Source organism: Octodon degus, unplaced genomic scaffold (genome assembly GCF_000260255.1).
Source record: "Octodon degus isolate 3935 unplaced genomic scaffold, OctDeg1.0 scaffold00223, whole genome shotgun sequence".
NCBI lineage: Eukaryota > Metazoa > Chordata > Mammalia > Rodentia > Octodontidae > Octodon > Octodon degus.
In genome coordinates, this window is record NW_004524799.1 from 1,903,177 (window position 1) to 1,921,852 (window position 18,676).

At 39.9% G+C, this 18,676-nt stretch overlaps 1 protein-coding gene and 1 pseudogene across 1 annotated transcript in view; both read left to right on the top strand.

Moving 5' to 3' along the window:
- Window positions 1–18,676, top strand: part of Maob (monoamine oxidase B) — a 175,231-nt gene that overhangs the window by 35,709 nt on the left and 120,846 nt on the right. The gene's annotated exons all lie outside the window — the stretch shown is intronic.
- On the top strand, window positions 14,363–15,441 carry LOC101589907 (annotated as a pseudogene).

Below are 18,676 nucleotides of genomic sequence, written 5' to 3' on the forward strand. Positions count from 1 at the left end.
CCTCCTTTTTCTCTAATTTTGGTCTGCAAACTTAGGTTGTTAACCATCCAGAAGACAAGCTTATTGTTATTATCAAACGATTTAGGCTATTAAGCTTAACCTCGCTATCTCTCTGCATTTCAAATATCTTAGAGCCTAAACTATTTTGCATGGTTGTGATTATTTTTTCAGAACATTTTGGGAATCATCTTAAGGCATTTTATAATTGTTCCAAAATTGTAATCTGAAGCAAGTTTTTACCAACTTCCTTTATGGTGAAATTTTATTTATTTATTTATTTATTTACTTACTTATTTATTTATTTATTTATTGCCAGCTCAGCCCACCCTGGGGGCAGGGCTGGCCTGGCATGTGGTGCCAGGGATTGAACCTCAGTCCCTGTGCTCTTGCTTAAGCTTGCCTAAGCAGGCGCTTTAGACTGGTGATCTATCTTGCCGGCCCATATGGTGAAACTTTAATAATGTCCATTTCAATAGGAAACCAACATTTCTTTCACCTCTGTCATAGCACAAAGAAATCCATTTTTCACCAGTTCCTAGCTCTAATTCATTGATGGTGGTAGCAATTAAATTTTTCTCTCTACAACATTGAGGCCGAGTGGCTTTGCAATAATAAAGTTATTCCTACCATTACTTACTGGGAACATACATTTTATAACACTGTTTTACTTACTGGTTACTAGTTATCCTATGCTTCTAGAAGTTTGGCATCATTAATTAGATGACTGCTGTGTTTCAGTGTAGAAAAGAAAAGATAATATCCTGGCAACGAGCCATTTTCTATGAGTAATTATTTTTATCTAGATAAGACATAAATATAGCCTTTGTCCACAGCCTATTGTAACAGCTGATCAAACAGCTGTTTCATGTTTTACATTTTAATTTCCTCTCTAGTTTGCATTCAAATCCTGTGATAGATTTAGTTTATTTAGGAGACCTGTAAGATACAGTTGACTGTTCCAGAATAGCCCTTTTATGCTATGCCAGCTAGTCAAAATCAAACAGCCTTTGGAAGCACTGATGATAAGCACACGTAAATGAGTGCTCTAAAATGAGTTGTCTTCATTTAATCAAATGTACTTTCCTCCCTTATTTCTGCAGAGGATAAAGATAAGTCTGATTAGTTGATTCACTCAGTCACTCATTTCTTTAGTTAACTTTAATCCAGAGTACTGTTTATCAGACAATGGGCGAGGTGTAAAGAATACTCACGGGTAGTGTATGCGCCCACATTTGAGGGGTACATTAATCACAGGGAGGTGGACAAGTACAGGTGAGCACTCTAAGGGGTGCTGAGAAAGATGTTTGTATAAGTTAAAAGAAAGAGAAGATGGCAGCTTCACATCAAAGTGCCTTAGAGATCCTGAGGGAACACTGAGCAGTAGGATTTAGTGGAGAGATTACCACCTGTTCAGATGCTCTCCCTAGATCGGTAGCTTTAAGTGATTGAAGTTTAAATCTATGCTTTAACATACATAGGATACTGAAATTTCAGTTTTGCTCTTTTTTAGCGTTGATCCTAAGATGACAGTGTAGTGGATATTGTACAAGGCTGCTGGATTCCCCTTCAGGACCTGCTGAGAGTTGTTGACAGCTACTGACTCACCCTTGAGACTGTCTACAAGTTGTCCTTGACTGGAACAAAGTCACTGACCCCAGGGCATCCCTTTCCCTGGAGACCTCCTACAAAAATATGAGGGCATGAAGGCCTGACTCAATCCAGGATGACTGAAAGGCCATCTGGGATTCAGGGCTCCTGACAGGATCAACAGATTTCCCTGCTATGATTGCGTCTCAGTTCAACTCCTCCCTCTGGTCAGTGTTTCCCTTCCCTCTCTACATGTGTTGAACTCGGATAAAGTTCTAAATGCAAATATCTCTCCAGTGCTGCTTGCTAGGGACGCTAATACAGACAGACAGTGATTGAAGAGTATTTTTGCCTGACATGTCCCAAGATGTTGTAATCATGAGGCTTCAACCAGTTGAAGGTGGAGGCTGTTAAGAGATGTGGCCTTTCCCACCAAGGCTATCTATCAGTGGCCAACAGGACCCAAGAAGGGTGCTTAGCCTCATCTATTCTCAGTAACCCCTCGCAGGGGCCCTGGATGCCTCCAGAGCAGAGATGGGAGGTGGAGGCCGATCACTACACTCGCCCAACCATGCTCCAGGAAATCTATTTCTCTAGCCATTTTATAGACTGCTATTTATTGTATGCTTTTGTTTTTACTTGCAGTACCAGGGCTTGAGCCCAGGACCTTTGCACTGAGCTACATGGTCATCCCTTTTTTAATTTTTATTTTGAGACAGAATTTTGCGAAGTCAGTAAATTGCCCAGGCTGAGCTGAAAATGATGATTCTTCTGCTTCAGCCTCCCAGAGTACTGGCATTACAGGTATGCACCACCGTCCTAGTAGTGGGGTGTTTCAGAACTAAGATTCATGACCTTAGATTGGAAAGTGCTACAAATATGGACTTCTTCCTTTTTTTGGAGCCATTTGTGCCAGTGTAGCCAGGGGAGAAATGATGAGCTAATCCTACACTCAGGTCAGGGGCTGGCCTTCCATCCCAGGCCACTATTTTGGATCTGGCTCACATTCTGGGCTCTTGGGGAAATATCATTGTTGGCTCACACCTTGGTTTCTTCCCCTAAACTCACCACCCTTTTATGAAGCTTTCTGTAGGGTTTTTCCCTGGGAGTTGAAGATATTGAAAATGATGGTAAAAATGGACAATGGAGTTCCAAGTGGAAAAGGAGGGAGTGAAGCTGCGAGGGAACTAGCTGGTTGGTAGGTGATAGTGGAGAGGTAACTGGATCAAAGGACTTTGGCTGAAAGATGTCCACATAGAGGGAGTTGAGCAAGTAAGGGCGAAGAGTACATGTTTATGACTGTGAGGGAGTACATAGGAGGGTTTTGACAGTTAACCTTTTGATTGTGTGACTCTTGGAAATTACTATAACATTTTCTTCCTTTTGTTCTTTCTCTCATTGCTGGGGATTGCAGTCTAGGGCCAGGTTCATGCTAAGCACATGCTATACACTGACATGTACCCTAAGTCCCCATCTATAACATTTTGAAGCTGCACATCTTGATATATAAACCTATGTGTGAGTGAGCAAATGATTTAAGAGCCAGACAAAATAATATCCTTTGGAAAATACTAACCAATTATTAATTTTACAGTTAGAGCAAGGAGACAGCTGTATGGGTCTAAGTTTGGAAATGTGTGATAAACCTCTGTACTAGACTGAGAGATGCAGGGAATCATACGGCTTGGGTCATGAAAATGCCAAATAGCTGTTTGTGTTAAAATTGCATGCAATCACCCAGAAGGATTACTCCTCAATTTGAATACATGCAAGTGATGTGCAGCAGGGTGGGGAGGGGACCCATAGCAGGTACTCAGGACTTAGCAGTGTGAAGAGACTGTGGACAAAGGTAGACTTTTACCTGCCAGCTCATTTTCCTGAAGATGATTAAAAAACAGAAAAAAAGCAGACTGTATAATTCAGCATGGAACTCATGCTGATCATTTATCCTCAGCCTCTCCAGTGCTGGAATTATAGGCTGCACCCTGAAACCTGGCAACAACATTGTATAAACCCCAATAGGGATAGCACGTTCTCTAATTCCATAGCAACCACAGCAGGGTGTTGGGGGCCCTGTTCTTGCCATGCCTCACTAAAGCAAACCTAATGAAGCTAGATTAGGAGTATCTGCTGTGTAGTACCTTGAAAATTCTGTAATTAGATTGAAAAAGGAAAAGCACTTGATTTATGGGCATGTCTAAGAAAGAAAATTATAGAATTTGTTGTTGCTTGGGACACGGTCTCACTATGTAGTGCAGGCTAGCCTTAAGCGAATGGTGATCTTCCTGCCTCAGCCCCCTAAATGCTGGCATTACCAGCGTGCATTGCTGTGCCCAACTTGTGGGATGGTGTTTAATTCTGTGGTCCAGACTCATACATACTGTCCACTTGAATCTTGGCTGGCAGCACACTATTCTATCTTTCTGGCTGCCACTAGTCTTTCCATTTGGAGAATCTTAACTGAATGCCTTACACATAGATCTTAGAATAAACAATTAGGTAACAGCTCCAGTTGCACGCGCGCACACACACACACACACACACACACACACACACAGAGTGATATGAAATTACATTTCCTGTGCTTGTTCATCATCAACTCATGTACAAAAATATACTTTTCAAATGAAAGAAGCTTCCTATTGCCGCAAAAGAGCTTACCTGTGGACAAAGTCAGAAAGGATGCTAAGATCACTTTGGTTTTGGTTTGCAGGTGCTCTGTCCTCTGCCAGCTTTGTAAAAATTTTACTCCTAGGTATGATATTTCAGGCTTAGGAGGGATAAGTAGACTAGCAGACATGCCTTTCATGTTATCAAGAATTGGGCTGGACACAGGCACAGTCAGTGTCTGAAGGAAACTCATGTGGTCCTACTTGATAAAAGGCAGAGCATCCAAAGTGCACTGCCCATGTTCTACTTTTCGCTCCTCATTCCTTTCTCTCTGACTGCGGAGAATGTGTCTGTGGGGAAAATGAATTTTCTGTAGATAAATCAGTCTTCCAGTCCACAGTACTGAGCTTCCAGTGGACAGGTATGAAGAATGGGGAAAAGTACAAAGAGGTTGAGATGACAGGAAGCTAGGAAAAGCAAAAGCGTTTTTTGTGTAAAGAAAAATCATTTGGGACTTGTGCTGGCTTTATTTTAGTTTGTGCGCAGAAACTGTAAGAAGTTGGTAAAAATAAGAAAGCACTTTTTTTCTCCTGCTGTGTTCTTTTAAAGATACATTTCAGCAAACATCTATCTTTTAAATCTGGCTCCCTTCCCTGTACATTAATTCCTTTGAAAGAGAGATTGCTTGAGAATAAGCTTAAAGCTAGTCTTTCAAATGAGAAGCTCTACTGAATTTTAAATTTCCAGTAAGTATATTAGTGTAAGATGTTTGAATACTTCTGTTTTGAAGATAGGGATTTAAAAATACATTAGCCATTGGAATTTAAACCAGTCTTCAGATTAATGTAGTCTGTAAATAAGATTTTCGTGCTGTTTTTCACCATTTTTCAAATACAGTAGATGAAGACTTCAATGACATTGAAAAATGATGTCTGGAGGTAATTTATAAAGTAGGAGCTTATTCAATCTTGCTGCAGAAATAATTGCAGCGGTGTGTGAAGAAACAAAATACACTGCAAAATATAGTAACAATAATATCTGCCTGGTATTTCTAAAGGAACTTTGTTACATACAACTCTTGTACTCCTGATAAGAAAGGCAATATTATTTTTTTCTCTCAACAAAACCATTTTTCCTAGAAGATGCCATGTGAATAATGTTTTCTATAATTCATGTAGGAAGTGTGGAAGGTCAGGAAGAGATGAGGGATGGAAACCAATTGGGAACTAACCAATTGGGAGCTTAGTTTATTTCACACTTCTGTCTAGTTCAATATTGTTTGCTTTGATGTTGGCTTTTGAGGCTTGTGGTACAGTGCAGTATTGTTATTTTATCAACTCTTCTTTCCAGAATACTTCTCACAATCTTAGAGATGTTCCAGCTTCTTGTACTATGTATTGTTTGGGATTTCAGAACACACTGTTCCTTATCACGCTCATGATTCCAGTTTCCTGCTTCCTTCATAAATCTCTAGCTGCTCTTCAGGCTCAGGTGCCAGCTCTCTTCCTTTGCCCACTCTTACTCTTGCTTCATGTCCAGGGTTTCCTGTTTGGGGAAATAGAACCACTGTTGGTCCTGTTTTCAAGCCAAGACAATTGACATTTGTGACAGGCATTGAAGGGGTCCTGCCCTCTCCCCTTGGCATTCATTTTCAGACTTGTGGATTTGATAACTTTTGTCTGCTGCCTGTCTTCGCCTTATGGCTTTCTCTGCCTACTGGACAACACTTTAGCTCATATTAAGGGCAGGCCAGCAGTGGTAGTGGGCTTAGTGTCCCCCTAGGCAGTTGACAACTTATGACTGATGTGATTTGATGGTAAGCATCCTCCCCTCTTACATAGAATACTGAGGAATATTCCTCACTGATCCCCGCTTGTCCTCACAATTGCCCACAGTGGTGACACACCTGGCCCTGTCCTCTTTATTGGCTGTCTTCCTTTGTCTCTCCTTCTAGAACCGTACTTGGGTTTCTTGAGATCACCTCCAAACTAGTTGTGTCCAAATCCTTGTCTCAGGGTCTGCTTGTAGACCAACTGAAACGAAGACATAACTATTCTAGATACATTTTACTTGTCTTCTTTTATCATTTGTAAAATCTTGTTTCTAATTTCAAAATATACCTCAAACCAGTCTAACTCACTCTGTCTATGCCCCATCTGGATCAGGGGCTCCACAGTATTTCACAGTATGTTTTCATTTATGTCACATCATTTGGTCCAGCTCTTCTACAGTCATTTCTGTATATTTTTTTATTGGTGTCAAATACATAACATACAATTTGCCACTTTAAATGTTTCTGAGAGTATAGTTCACTGGCATTACATACTTTCACCTCATGTACTATCACCACCGTCCATCTCCAGAACTTTTTCTTCTTCCAAAGGAGAAATTACATACTCTTTAAACACTAACTTTCTATTCCTCCTTCCCTGCACCTCCTAATAAGCACTATTCTCTTTTCTGTCTCTTTGAATTTCACTGTTCTAGGTTCTTATATGAGTGCACTTATACAGGATTTGTCCTGTTATGTCTGGTTTATTTACTTAGCATGATATTGTCAAAGTTCATCCATCCAATTCATTTTTATTCTAAATGAGAACAATGTTTCTAATGAAATTTTCTTATTTTCAAAAAATAACAAAACAAATTATTGCCAGAAGTGAAGCAAATGATTATTCAAAACCAAAGCTAATTGTTGTATTTGTTGACCTTTACCCCTTCCATCTTGAAATAACCCATGTTAACAGTCTGGTATGTGGCCTTTGGTACTTTTCTCCTAGAAGGGCAGCTTTTCCAAAATATCAGGCTGCTGAGGTTGCTTCTTTGCTTACATCTCTTCAGTGACCTCCTGTGAACCCCACAATAAAGTCCTAAGTGATGACTGCAACCCCCACACAAGGCAGATCTGATTACCACCTACCTCAGAAGTTTCATCTCCTGCCACTTTCTTCCTTTGGCTCTGCATCTATCTTGGCCACTTTCAAGTTCTTAAACAATCTACCACAGTCCCTGCCCTGTGTGCTTGCTCTTCCTCCACATGGAATCTCCTCCTAGCTCTTTTCCCTTCCCATCTATGACTTAGGTAACTTGTCGTCATCCTTTTGAATTTATTTAAAAACTCACTTATTTTGGGTCCCTTGCTGGATAGCTTGTGCAAACTATAGTGTGCCCTTGTTCTGCCTTCCTGGGGCCCCTTGTTCTGCATCTTTTCTCCCTCCATGCCATAATATTGAGGAGGCCAGGCACTGTGTCTGTCTTCACCATCTGCACTGTGCCTGGCACATAGTAGCTTCCTAATAAATATTGATTGCCTCATTGAATCTTTCTTTGAAAAATAAATTTAAAACCTTGGGCTTTGAATTATACTTGGGACTTTCTGCATTATCATTTTTTTTTCCTGAGTTAACTTAATATAGCTGTTGTGCTGCATAAAGGGTGTGTTTTAGTTACAGTGGTTTTGAAACCACTTAGTTGGCCATGAAAACTAGATTTATAATGAAAAGAACATCCTCACTTTCTCTGAGTTTTTTGGTCCCAATTTTGACATCCCTGTCTTTGACAACTATTTGAAGGCAACTGTAGCTGTAGTCTACCATAATCCAGTCAGCAGTCCCTTTGCTGCATTTCCTAAACCCCTAGAGCTCTGAAAATTGAAAACATTTTCTGAATTCTCAGCAAAACTGGACCTTAACTGGGATGTATAGTTGGTGACTAGTCATGTTTTATTTTACTATAGATATAATAATGTAGGTAGTTATTATGGTTTGTGTCTAGTTGTCCCCCCCAAGGCCTCATGAGATTATGGGGTGGATTCTAGAGTTTGTGATTAATTTATGATCCAATGTGGGGTTTATGGGCGTGAATGCTACCCCTGCCCTGGGGTGCCTACTCTGCATACAATGTAAGGAAGAGAGATAGGCTTCCTCCTTTTGCTTTTTTATGTTTCCTGCTGACATGAGCTGCTGCTGTCTGCCATGTGCCACTCTGCCTTGGAGCCATCCAAGTATGGCTGAAACCTCCACTAACTGTGAGCTAAATAGATTTTTCCTTCCTTCATTTTTGGTGTGGGGTATTTTGTCCCAGCAATAAGAGAAAAGTAACTGAGACAATAAGTACAAGTGTTTGACTCACTTCTTACTTGGACTGTTATGTAACATGAATACACACTGTGTTGTCTTTCTCAAATCTGAAAATTTCATCATTGTGAAATGCATTTGATCCCAAGGCCTTCAGATTAGGGAAGTCATTTAAAATACACACTAAGGTGATGGCATACATCGAAAAATAAAAATGCTTCAAATAAAATGTCCATGTATCTTTATGCCTATCATTTTTTTTGTTGGAGGATGTTTTTGCTAACATATATGGCTTATTATTCCCAGAAAGGACCTGGCTCTTCCCACCAAACTTCAGCAATAATTTTGTATGTGGGAGTCTCAATGAAGTGTGCGAACTTTGTGCTCTTAATGCTTTGATGAAAGTATTCCATGGCATGCATTTTTGTGTCCCTCTGAATAGGGCCATCATCCTGACAAATGCCTATAGGACACAGAGAGTTCCCTATCCACTAACCCTTAGCTTAGTCTGGAACCTGAATCCTTCTATATGCTAATCTCTACCACCCATGTTCCCTGCTCTGATCCCCTGAAGTCCTTCCTGGCATTTTCTTGGGCCAGAGATGCTGCAATTGTCCAGTTAATTTCTCCTCTACAGTGGTAGACCATGACCTCAAAATCTTCTGGTCTGTATCACCAATGGGAAGCAGTAGTTCCAGAGACCTGTGTTCCAAAGGCTCTCCCTTTCCCCATGCAGCCTGGTCTATAGATTCAATCCTTCAAGCGATTCTCTGAAGTTATTATGGTGATATAAGGCAACTCAGTTGTCAACACAAGTCAACAAAACCTAATTCTATCTCTGTCTCTCTGTGTTGGCAAAACAGAGAACCACAGAAGTGTTTTTTGTATACCACTGTCTTCTGACCTTTGGTGTAGAACTTAGATAGAGTTATTACCTTAGCACCAGGTCAAGATCTATGAAGTTCAGATTCCTCCAGGTGGGTGTTGTTTGGATCTGGCTGCTGTGCTCCACTTCTTTCTGCTGCAGGCGTTAGAGTTGAACCCTTTGTGTCACTCTGGCAAGATATTCTGCTCCTGAATCAGCTGGGTGGCTCTTTCCTCTAGCCTCTTTGCAAGGAGTTCTGCTGAAGGGTTTTGCTGGGCCTGCACTCTGAGTCGAATGAGGATCCGTGGGCCCCAGGTCGTCTCACTCACTTGCTGGCCCTGTGCTCTGGGTCTGTTCAGGATCCCGCGGCCCTGGTCGTCTCCAAAGTGTTTTTAATGGCTTGACCTGTCATCATTTTAGATCTTTCTAGTAGTCAAAATATAAATATTATTTGAGAAGAGAAAAAAATCTTGGTTTTGATTCTCCTGGAAAAAGATCCCTAGACAAAGATTTCAATGCAAATCATTTATTTTGGAGACAAGCTCAACCAGCTCCTGTAGAGGAGTACAAGAGAGAGGCAAGACAGGCAAGGAAGGGAATGAGAAAAGGACTTATTTCTTAACCTGGAGCTTGAACGTATTAGGGAGCTGGAGACACACTGTGGGTTCCTCCTCAGTTATCCCCAGTGAAACATAAGAGAGCATCAGGACTTAATGGGCTCAATGGTGCCTGTGACCAGACAAAAAGCCTTTGGGCTCCAAGAACCAATGGTTCCCTTTAAAAGTGCAGGAAGAGGAAATATGGCTGGGGCTTCAGTAACACCTGCTGCAGCACCTCTCATTAAAACCTCCAAGTTGGCCAGCCAGAAAGCACAGCGGTATTTGATCCCCTGTAGGCTGTGCTGGCCCTGCCCCTGGGGTGTGTTAAGGTGGCCACTGAGACCGGATGTGGTGGCTCATGCCTGTAATCCCAGCACTTGCGAGGCTGAAAACAGGAGAATCACTATGCATCCAATGTATAGTGAGACCTGTAGACTCTGTGGTAAAAAATAAATAAATAAAATAAACATAAAAACCCTCCACATAACTTTAAGAAGTCATGATAATCATAATCAACCTCATTAAGTCCTAAAATTCAATCTTAAGATTTTAAAATAATAGTTCTATTGAGATATTATTCACATGCTATACAGTTCACTCATTTAAAGTGTACAGTTCCTTGGTTTTTCATGCATTTAGAGAATCATGTAATCATCAAGTCAATGTAATTTTTGAGCATCATTTTGTTTCCCTAAAAGGAAACTCTGTACTCATTAGCAGTCATTCCCCATTCCTCACCACCACTGCATCCCTGACAATCACTAATCCACTCTCTGTCTCTATAGATTTGCCTCTGCTGGACATCGCATATGAATGGAATCTTAAAATACATGACATTTTGTTCCTGGCTTCTTTTGCTTGACATAGTTATTTTCAAGGTTCATTTGGGTAGTAGCACATACAACGGTACCTCAGTTCACAAACAATTTGTTCCATGATTTTGGAAAAGAGAGCCATGTTTGTGTTTGTGTGGGAAAGATGGCTGTAGTCATGTTGTCACCTGATGGAGCATTTGCAAATAAAAACAGAATTTGTTTGGAAACCAATTTGTTTGCAAACAATGAAGTTTATGAACTGGGTACAATTGTATCGGTAATTTTTTTGTACTTCATTCTTTTTTAAGGCTGAAGAATGCTCCATTGTACAGATAAACCATCATGTGCTTATGTTTTCATTAGCTGGTGGACATTTGAGGTGTTCCTACTTTGTAGCTATTATGAATAGTGCTGTCATGAACATCTGTATGCAAGCTTTTGTGTGGATGGTTTTTTAATCTCTTGGGTATATGCCCTGGGAATAAAAGCTGTAGGTCATAAAGTAACTATGTTTGAGCTTTTGAGGATCATAAGATTTAAAACTGTGATTTGCAGTGATTTACTGGGTGCCTCACAGTGCAGATGCACTGAGAAAAATAATTATTATGTGTTGCCTTCGTAGGTGCCCAGCCTTCTTGGTTTTCCTCTTTTCCATTATGCATTTTCTAGATGAGTGGGGCTGGAAGAGATCCATTGGATAAAATGCTTAGCCAGCTCAGCTTCTTCAAGCAACAGGTTGCCATGAGGCTGACCTAGTTCTCACCTTACCTATCTTTCCACAGGCTAAGGAAAGGCGAGAGGTGTTGCAGCAATGAATCTTGCCAAACTACACTACTCCCATCCTTTAAATCTGACTTTGTGCCATCTTGGACGTTGAATTGAAAATCAAACACAGTTTTCCTCTGGGTGGTTAATCCCAAAGTCCAAATAAGATCTCATGTTTGCAAGGTTAAACCCATTTATTAAAGTAATGTTTGCCCATCTATTGTTTGAAATGATTATTTTCTGGCTCATGCCCTGATTTTGGGTTTTCCTGAGGATTATTGCAAAAGAAGGTAAGCTTCCAGAAATGAAATACAAACACTAACTCGAAATTCTGACACTTTATTTTTCCATTCATTAATAACACTCTTGTTACTAGTGAAGGCAAAACATATTAATCATTAACAATGATATATATATGTATATGTTGTGTGTATGTATTTAAGCTTACAAAATAAAGAAAATGCCCCAAAATTCATATGAAAGCCCGGATTAAAAAAAATACTTGCATGAATATTTGAGTATATTCACATATATGTTTATAATATGTGTATGTACATAAATACACACATATATGCATTCAACTACTTAACATGCAATAAGTATTTTCTGGATTTACAGATAGTGACACCAAATATAATTCCTTAATTGGTGTATAGTAATTCCATTGCATTCCGAAGTTTAGAAAGCACAATATATTAATGATGTTATTAAATTCCAAAGTTTACAGTGTAATATAATAGAGATATATTGCTGGTGTTAAGGAAAAAGCAATTAAGGGAAACAGCTCCCTAGCTGTGAAACAATACTGTGCATTCTTCTCGCTATTCCCTGCTCTGCTCCTTAGGTTGTAATTGAAATAAATTTCATAAAATATCAAGTAGTTGAATTTAGTTTCATTTAAGGTATATACAGTTGCCCTTTAGAAAAGCATTTCTATTCATTTACTTACCTCCTTTTTTTGGGAAATAGCATCAGTGGCCATGGAAAGGAAGATGGGCCATGATTTATAGTGAAACTTTATAATTATGTGGCTGTAGAAGCTTAATTTGAGTCTCTAAAAAAGTATATGTTTATAAAGATAAGTAGGTTATTTATAGAAATAATTTGGGAAAAGATTCGGTAAATGAAATTGTGCACATAGTATTATTATGACTAAATAAGGGTTTGGAGACTGCTTCTGGAGGGGGTGCACAGGGCCGGAACCCAGAGGTTTGCACACAGTGACCAGGCACTCTCCCCCTGAGCTACATACAAGCCCCTAGGGAAACTATCTTGCAAGTTTATTTTATACTGCTCCTCTTAAGAGACAACTACTCTGAATACTTGGTTCTTTTTTCTTCCAGCCTTTTTTCATACATTTCCTTTTCAGGATGCGTGTGTGCCTATATGTATATGTACATAAGCATTTGTATTTGTAGTCATTTTATAGATACAATTTTATGTCTTTTGATATGATATTATGATAAAAACTTTTCCATATTATCACAGTCTTTATGAATGTAATTTTAGTAACATAAAATAAGGCATCTCTTAATTTACTTAACTAATTCCATATTATACAACATTATCTGTTATATGTGTGTTTTTATTATAAATGACATTCTACTAAACATCTTCAGAAATAATTACTTTTCCCATTTTTGGCATTATTTATTTAAAATTGAATCATAAAGTAATAATTGCTGATTTAAAAATACAAGGAGCTTAAAGTTTTTGCTGATACTGCTAAATTACTTTTCTCAAGAGTGTTTCCAATTACTCTTTCAGCCGGCTTTGTTTAATCATATTGTTGGGAACACTTAATATGATCCCTTTTGTTCAATCCTTCTTATTTTGAGAAATAAAATAATTATTTTTCATTTTTAATTACTGTGAAAGACTAACCTTTTTCTAGTGTCTATAACTCAATTATATTTTCTAGGAGGGAGTTTTTTTTATTTCTCTTTTTTTCCTTGACTAGAAATTGGAACATGGAAACCATTCTTTTCTTTACATAAATCAGTGTTCATATATATTTTGATGGCTCTCAACTAATAGGTAGCTAATACTAGAAACAGTTCAGCCAAGCTGGTGAGTTGCTTTCTCTGGCCTTGAGAGCCCTCATGCCCTTCTGATTGGTGTGCTCTTTGTACTCACTTTCATTGTACAGATTATCAGCCAGGTGTATGGACAGTTGCCAGAGTGCGACTCGTGATACTGCAATTAAAAATACCTAATCCAATAAGTGGACTTCCTTGAACATGTTTACTGCATAATAGTCTTCTATGTACAATTTGTGATTCTACTACTTTTGCAAACTTGCAGGGAATTTTGTGCTGTGGCTTGCCTAGCAAGTGTAGGACCCTAGGTTCCATCCTTAGCACTGCAAAAGGTAAATAAATAAACAAACACAACTTTAAAAGAAGCAAAGTTGCATACCAACTTCTAGGGGAACATAGTAGTTTCAAGCCACTAGATAACTCACAAATCTCTGCATATTTTTATCCATGTCTAATAAATGTGAAAAATCAGTAAATACTTATTGGCTTTGTATTTAGGTCAGTGAAGAGAGGCTAAAGGAGTTGGGAAAGCATGGGTTATAGATGGATATGATAAGCACGGAGCTAACAATATGAGATTCCTATAAAGACACAACACAGAGTTAAGAGCTCCAGAAATAAAGACATGTGGAAAGAAATGTAAATCTGAAAGGATAAAGAGGTACAGAAGAACATAATATCACCATATAATTCTCTAGATTTAGAACTTTGCCATTAAAGACCTAAAATGATGTATTTTTGCAGTTGAGGGTATGAGTGTGTGAGATTGCTATTTTCAGTTGGTGAAGGATTTGTTCCCTTGTCTAGATGGAATTTGTCAAGGGTCAGAGTCTCCTCAGATCTGCATTTTACCTCCCATCAACATGGCATGATTGATATCTTCTGTTACAGGTTACTTTAACTTGGAATGCAGATATGACTGATATGACAGTTTTGAGCTGTGTCCAAAGCTTTGGATTATAGAGTGTGTTTAAATACATGTGTGTAGGTTTTAGGAAGTGACACCATGGCGTCGGGCTGCAAGATTGGTCCGTCCCTCCTGAACAGCGACCTGGCCAACTTAGGGGCAGAGTGTCTCCGGATGTTAGACTCCAGGGCCAATTATCTGCACCTGGATGTAATGGACGGGCATTTTGTTCCCAACACCTTTGGTCACCCTGTGGTAGAAAGCCTCCCAAAGCAGCTAGGCCAGGATCTTTTCTTGACATGCACATGATGGTGGCCAGGCCAGAACAGTGGGTGAAGCCAATCAATATACCTTTCATCTTGAGGCTACGGACAACCCAGGGGCTTTGATCAAAGATATGCGAGAGAATGGGATGAAGGTTGACCTTGCCATCAAACCAGGAACTACAGTTGAGTATTTGGCACCATGGGCTAATCAAATTGATATGGCCTTGGTCATGACAGTAGAACCTGGGTTCGAAGGACAGAAACTCATGGAGGACATGATGCCAAAGGTCCACTGGTTGAGGACCCAGTTTCCATCTCTGGACATAGAGGTCGATGGTGATGTAGGTCCTGACACTGTCCACAAATGTGCAGAGGCGGGAGCTAACATGATTGTGTCCGGCAGCGCCATTATGAGGAGTGAAGATCCCAGATCTGTGATCAACTTACTCAGAAATGTTTGCTCAGAAGCTGCTCAGAAACGCTCCCTTGACCGATGAAACCACAAGAAACCCAGTGTTTGTGGTTATGAAACCTTTTCACTGGAAAACAACATAGACTACCAGATCATATCGCAGTTGAGGCAGTGCTGCTTTCCTGAGCAATTGTTCCAGTGATTAAATTCTGTGGTACAGAATATTCTGAAGGATTAGAAATTGGTGTGTATTAACTACATTTTAGTGACACAATTTAAGATTAGAATGAAATACCCTGTTTTTATGGGAGAATTGATTTTTATAGTGTAAAAATATGACTTAAGGTTTCAAACAGAAATGTCTTAATGCCTAAAGAGGGAATATTAGTTACTATGAAAAAAATTTTTTTCTGTGTTTTTAAAAAGAATGTTCTATTATTTTCCAGCTGTTCTCTAAAAGCAAAGGGAATCTTTGTTGTTCCTAATTCCTATTATTTCTGATTTGTTTATAAGCCTGATAATATGAATAGAGTAGAACTAAAAAATAGAAGCTTGGGTGGAATAGCAAGCTGTAGGCTTGCATGGAAGATTTTTCACTTTTACCCTTGTATTCTTTTTTTTTTTTTTTTTTTTACTAAATGTAGCTAGGTTACAAACATTTTTATTTTTAAAAGAATTAGTCTTCTGATTTAGTCAGGGCTTAGAGGTCATAGGAGATTAGCTACTGTCATTCAAAATGATACTTATTCAAGGCAAAGCTCAATATTCTTGGTCTTCAGGGCAGCTGCAGAAAGGCCTACAAGGCACTGAGGAATGTCCAACGGAAACACCTTTACTCAAACTTGACTCCTTGGGCCAGTGGAAGGTCCTTACTGCAGTTGATGGTACACGTAGATCTTCTCATGTACAGCTTCCAGGCGTCACTGCCGGACTCCCTGCCACCACCAGTGTGTTTTTCTCCTCCGAAGGCTCCTCCGATCTCAGCCCCGTTGGTTGGAATGTTGACGTTTACAACACCACAGTCCGATCCTTTAGGTCCAAGCCAGCGGAAGATTCTGCCCAGATCCTTGGTAAAGATGCTACTTGAAAGTCCCTGCTTCACCTCATTATTCCACGCAAAGGCCTCTTCTTCATTCTTGAATTTAATGACATAGAGAATCGGAGCAAAGGTTTCTGTGTGCACAATGGGCGCATCATGGGCAAGACCTGTCACAATTGTGGGTTCCACATAATTTCCAGGGCGATCCATAGCCTTAAAGGGATAGGGATGTAGTTCAGGACAAAGACCCTGGATTTAATCTCTATAGAGGGAAAGAATTTTGTTTTCTAGTAGTTGGGGTCAGAGGACACCATTTTTGCCTACACCTAATGAAAAAAAAAAAAAAAAACAGCATTTATAAATCATTTCTCCAGAAAAATATTCCAGCTTGAATGAAAATTCTCTCTTCCTCCTACTCACTCTAAATTGGTCAGAAGAAAACATTTAAAGAAGGAAAGTTTGAAGAGAGGCATATGCCACAGCCCAGCTATGTCAAAGATAAAGCATGAGGGGAACTACCCGCTCGGGCCCCCCTCCTGTCCCTCTCTTGAAAAAGCCAGAGCAGTCTTCGCCCATATTTCCCTTCACGGCAGTTCAGGTTATTTCTTCAGAGTACCCTTGTATTCAAGGCATTAAAAACAATAAATCAATATGTGAAACCCAGGGATTCTAAAATGCAAGTGTGGGTTTATCAGAATGTTTGCACTGCCAAAGCTGGTTGGTTATTCAGTGATTTCTTCCAGCCCTTGGCCTTCTTAATCTCACCCGCCATTCTTGAGGGCGCTGGATGCTGCTGCTGTGTTTGTTAGCTCTGTGTAGAAAGGAAAAGTAAAGCCTTCCTTTGAAATTTCCAAAAACAAACAAATAAATAAATAAATAAATAAATAAATAGATAGATAGATAGATAAATGTGTGTATACACATGATATTTCACTAGAGTATAATATCAAAACATGTTTAATTTGTAAGACATTTCTGTAAATAACTACTATGCCATAGACCAAATATCTTATTTTCAACAAGGTAATGGTGCAGACATAGATTTAAATAGTCCAGAGGGATTAATAATTAATAAAAATCCTTAAAATAGCTGAAAATTTTCAGAAACACAAGTGACTTTCAGGAGAGAAGAAATTTTAGTTTAGTTTAGTTTAGGGTTTTTTTTTTTGTTTGTTTGTTTTTTTGACCAGAGATCAAACTCAGGGTCTTGTGCTTGCCATGCAGGCATTCATGCCACTGAGCTATCTCCCCAGCTAGTTTTCTGACAACTGCCCAAAATTATAGTATGGATTAAAGGGACTCTATAGATGTTAGAGATGAGGCAGAGATATTGCCAGGCTAACATTTTACTGTCAATATTTTGGGGCCTGTTTTGAATCCTTGTCCAAGTGGAGAACTACATTGAAACTGTAATATTTCATTGAAAAATGATTTCTATTACATTTACAATAAAAAGACATTTGGAAACAAAAAAATGAGGGCTGAAAAATCGTAAAAGACAACCATATTCAAGAGGGCACAATGACATTAAGATGAATTTTGTCACTTTGAATACAAATGCATACTGATGGCCCCACTAGAGTAAGTTCTTTGCGAAATGAGCTACTCTTTGTTCTTCTTAGCTGAACTCATTGCCTTGTCTGAGGTCTTTCATGCCACTTTATTGAGGATGTGTATATGCTGGATATTCTCCCAGGTGCTATGGGTAAAGCTGAAAAGGACGCAGGCAAGATCCTAGCCATTACAGAGCTTATAGTCTAGGGAGGGGTCACACAATAAATAGCCTGTGAACCGAAGTGCTGCTAGTGAGAAGTAAGCCATGAAAAACCAAAAAGGATGGAGTGATGGAACAGAGTCAGGGAATTCTTCTTCCTTAGAGATGTGTTGTGAGCTGAGATCTGCAAAGCTAGACAGGTAATATTAGGGGGACGAACACTACAACAGATTGGGACTTTATTGTATAGCTCTCAGGATGGTAACAATCTTTTTTGTGCTCAGAAAACAGAAGGAAAGTCCAGCTACCCTGCGCCAATGGGACCTACCAGTGCTAGCCCAGGCACAGCGTGGGTGAGACCCTCTTCCACCCCCTTGGGACGCCCACCACCACTCCACAACACCTCCCCCACCCCACTCGCCAAGTAGGAATTTCTGCCCCGTTTCAGGAACCCCCAGATCCAGTCCTAGCCCAGGCCCGGTGAGTGTGTGGGAAAGCTTCTGACTACCCTGAGCCAGTGGGACCTACTGGTCCCAGCCTAGGCGCAGAGTGGGTGAGACCCTCTTTCACTCCCTTGAGGCAGGTCTGGGGTGAAACCCTGCAGCTGCAATCCCTGCAGAGAGTGTTGGGGACAGAACCACCCAGCTAGTCCAGGAGCAGAACACCTTGCCAGAGGGGCACAACAGGTTCACCCCCAAGGGCAACAGCAGGAAGGAGCTGAGCACAGCAGACAGACCCAAGCCAGGCACAACTGGGTAAATCCAAACTTTGTAGAGCTGCACCTGAACTTCAATAGGTGCTAAGGTTATAACTGCACCAAAGCTCTACAACAAAGGTCAGAAGACAGTGCCACACAAAATGACAACGAGAAGGAGCAAAATGCAATCTCAGAACCCAAGTTCACCCATAACAAGTGCAGAGGACACTAACACAGAACAAATTGGGAATCACACAGCTGAAATCAATGAATCAATGGCTTCTG